This window comes from Pituophis catenifer, unplaced genomic scaffold (assembly GCF_029215685.1).
Source record: "Pituophis catenifer annectens isolate HBS135680 unplaced genomic scaffold, rPitCat1.0.hap2 SCAF_342, whole genome shotgun sequence".
NCBI classification, from domain to species: Eukaryota; Metazoa; Chordata; class Lepidosauria; order Squamata; family Colubridae; genus Pituophis; species Pituophis catenifer.
Genome location: NW_027257222.1, coordinates 11,743 through 16,122, shown reverse-complemented (window position 1 = coordinate 16,122; position 4,380 = coordinate 11,743).

The window sequence follows — 4,380 nt, the reverse complement described above, 5'->3', positions numbered from 1 at the left end:
AAAAATCACCAGAGTATATGTACACAACTGCTCTGCAGCATATTTTATAACACCAAAACTTGGGGGATGGGGATAGCAGGGTAGTGGATGATGCAAGAGAAATCCACTACAAATATTTTTTTATTGAAACTGAAATGACTGAAAACTGCAAAGCATGCAATTTCATGCCTGCGCTGGTGGGCTCACCTTCAAACAATGTAGCACAAGGCTACAGGTAGCTTGTCAGTTTTGTTGTATAAAAAAAGCTTAAGAACCCTATTGGGTCCCCAGAGGCATTTTTTTAAAAATAAAATAAAGATAAAGGAGAAATTGGTGATTTCTCACAATTTTAACAGAAAAAGAAGAAGGAGAAGGAGAAGGAGGAGGAGGAGGAGGAGGAGGAGGAGGAGGAGGAGGAGGAGGAGGAGGAGGAGGAGAAGAAGAAGAAGAAGAAGAAGAAGAAGAAGAAGAAGAAGAAGAAGAAGAAGAAGAAGAAGAAGAAGAAGAAGAAGAAGATAAGATAACAATGGCACTGATCATTTCATCTGTTCATAAACATCTGCAGCTGTACGTAGCACTTACTAAACCAACACTGATCCCAATTTACAAATTTAAGGAGTAATATCTAATAATCTAATTTAAAAAAAACCTGAAGTGGGTCTTTAAATTTGGACCTTCGTAATGATAGAATCAACATAATCATCCAGTAACTTTTTTAATATTGACCAGTTCACATAACTGATTTCTTTAACTTTTGAACTCTCTGGTTGGCTGCCATTCATTCTCATAGGTAATGCTCTATAGATGGAAAACTAAATGAAAAGAAGGACTGGGGTGACACGATAACACTGTTCCAATATTTGATGAGCTCCTACAAAGATACAGGGGTCGAACTATTTTCCAAAGCACCAAGAAGCAAGACAAGAAACAATGGTTACGAACTAAGGAGAGAAGCAACCTAGAACTAAGGAGAAATTTCCTAATGGTGAGAACTATCAACCAATGGAAGAGTTTGTCTCCAGAAGTTGTGGGTGCTCCATCACTGGAGGGTTTCAAAAAGAGATCGGACAACTATTTGTCTGAAATGGTATAGGGTCTCCTGTCTGAGCAAGGGATTGGATTAGAAGACCTCCAATGTCCCTTCTAAATCTGCTATTCTATGTTTTATGTTCTATATTACTATACCACACATTCAGTATCTGAATTACCACAATCAGACAACTTTAGGCATAGAAACAACCACTGTTGGCAAAAAGTTCCATTTCCAATCCTAAAACTTTGGGAAAATTATCTCAATACATAAGACCAAAGAAATTAGATTAATTTTGGTAGGCGTCAGTGGTAGAATTCAATTTTTTTTTACTACCGGTTCTGTGGGCATGGCTTGGTGGGCGTGGCTTGGTAGGCGTGGCATGGGAAGGATACTGCAATATCCCCATTCCCTCCCCACTCCTGGGGGAAGGATATTGCAAAATCTCCATTCTCACCCCACTCTGAGGCCAGCCAGAGGTGGTATTTGTCGGTTCTCCGAACTACTCAAAATTTCCGCTACCGGTTCTCCAGAACCTGTCAGAACCTGCTGAATAGCATGCCTGGTAGGCATGGACCTTGAATGGGGTCAATAGTGACACAGACATACATGTAAACACAGAGATGAGTGAAATAATCCATTTACATGAAAGTGGGAAATCTTTTCCTCGATAGAGGTAGAGGCCTCAGACCTCTGAGGCAAGTTGCCCTGACTGAACTCTGCCTGTATAACAGAATCTTCATCGACATACAAACACAAACACAAGCACACAAACACAGGGAACATTTACATTTGATTAGATTTAATTTGAGGAGGAAAAATATATGAAACAGACTCTTAGATTTGCATCTGACCCCAAATCAGATGAGAGCAGTCATCTTAATATCACTATTGCTGATATTAACATCTCACATATCAATACAATATCGATATTGATATAAAAGACAGTCATTTCTGACCTTACTGATGGGCTCGAGACTGACTCAGTTTTCCATCCTTCGGAGGTCAGTAAAAGGAGTACCCAGATTGTTGGGGGCAATATGTTAAGATTGTAAACCACTCAGAGATTGTAAAGCACTGTGGAGCAATATATAAGTCTAAGTCTAAGGAGCTCTGGTAGTGCAGCAGACTAAAGCACTGTTATTAACATCAGCTGCCTGATCTCACCAGGCTCAAGGTTGACTCAGCCTTCCATCCTTTCTAAGGTAGGTAAAACGAGGACCCAGATTGTGGGGGCAATAAGCTGACTTTGTATAAATATACAAAAGTATGAAGGCTATTGCTTAATGCATTGCAAGCCGCTCTGAGTCTCCGGAGAAGGGCGGCATATAAATTAAAGCCAAAAAAAAAAAAAAAAAAAGTGCTAGTGCTAGTGCTATTTTAAGATATGATTGGAACCTGAGAATTCCTTTGTTGCAAGTATCTCTATCCAGGCATCCAACAACTTGCATAAACATTCATTCTTACTTTACTTTATTGATTAGCCCTTGGCATATCAAAGTGCAGTGTTCCAGACACAAATTATTACTAAAATCTGATAAAAACAATTTAAAATGAAATTGGAATAAAATACAGTTTAAAATGAAATTGGAATAAAATACAATAATTTAATATATAGATAAATAAAATACGATAAAATTATATTTCAATATCACCCCCTACATTCTTCCACAATCAGTCCCACATACTGTATGCTGATCTCAACCGAACCATTTTGCTTAAGTACTGTGCTGTGTTAAATGTTATTTTCAGATTCTGGCCACACATAAGGTAATAAACAGTCATTCAATACCATATTAAAGCTATCTTAGAAATACTTGTTTTTCACTAGTCATTAAATTTATAATCCAAGATAGCTAAAAATATTAGAAAAGTTTGACCTGAAATGGTATCCAAACATAAACTCAGCTAGGCTTTCTCTGTGACCAGATATAAATACAATACTGATATTCTAGTTGTGACTGCAATCTGACACAAGTGAGAATCTTTCTGAACATTTCACTGCTTAAAATAGGAAATGGCTATATAATCCGAGCTCGGGTCAAATAAATTAGGCAAAATCTTTGAAAACAGTGAGGAACCTAGGCAAGATAGACAATGTAGGCTGGTGACCCCCAGGGGGAGGGCCTTCTCTGTGGGGGCACCTACCCTCTGGAATCAGTTGCCCCCAGAGATAAGGAGAATCCAAGACCTCAGCGCCTTCCGCCGTGCCCTTAAAACCCATTTTTTCCAGCAAGCCGGGCTGGCTTAAGAAGAAATTTTAAATGTTTTAATTAGTTTGTGATTTTTAATTTTGGGGCCAAATTTATATATATATTTATTGTTTTTAATTTTTGTATTTCATGTTCTTAATTTTGGCTGTACACCGCCCTGAGTCCTCAGGGAGAAGGGCGGTATATAAATTGGAAATAAAGAAAGAATAAAGAAAGAAAGATTCATAAAAACAATAACAACAACAAAAATAGTATATTGGTCTCAGAAAAGGGGAAATACATTGTAACTGAAACACTATATATATATATATAAACTTATTAGGGCTTATTATTTAATAAGCAATTAACTTCTTTAATATAAGTTAATAAGCTATTAACTGATTTAATATATTTAACTTATTATTTAATCTTCATTTAGAAATAATGGGGGAGAAAGAAGAATTCTCTAAAATTAGTCTGGGGTTTTCAGGAAGTTAAAAGATGGAAACATCTTTGTAAGCCTTGGTTGGGTCATGGTACACTTAGCATTTAGATCAGTAGTTCCCAACCATTTTTTGGCCATGCCCCATCTAAGCATCTCTAAAATCCTGATGCCCCCCCCTCTCCCTGGTGACATATAATTCTTACTTTACTCAAAAAGTGAACTCTACGCACGAGGAGGAAACCTAAAAGGCCATTAACTTGGTTTAAACATGGTTCAAATTGCCCCCATTAAAAATCAAATTTGTGGGGCATGGACCCCATGTTGGGAACCACTGGTTTAGATCAATGGCCCCCAACCTTATGGGCACCACTGACTGGTTCCATGGAGAGTGTTTTTTTTTTTTTTTCATGTTCTGCCTGCATCCCAAAGATGGGGTTTCACTTGTTTGCATGGCCCGGTTTCTGGCATGCTGCGGACTGGTGCTGGTCTATGGACCAGGGGTTGGGGACCCCTGATTTAGATGCTAAGAGAACACTGATCTTCCTCCACTTTGATTTGAAAGTGCAATGGTACCTCATTCTTACTTCATACAACAATAGAACTGATTCAGTTTAGTTAGGAGTTCTGAGATATTTTTGCAGAGGTGGTTGGACACTGGCAACTTGGACCCACTTTTAAAGAGATGAAATTGTCTTTTGAGGACTTCAAAAGAAGCTTTAGATCTGAGTGGTGCA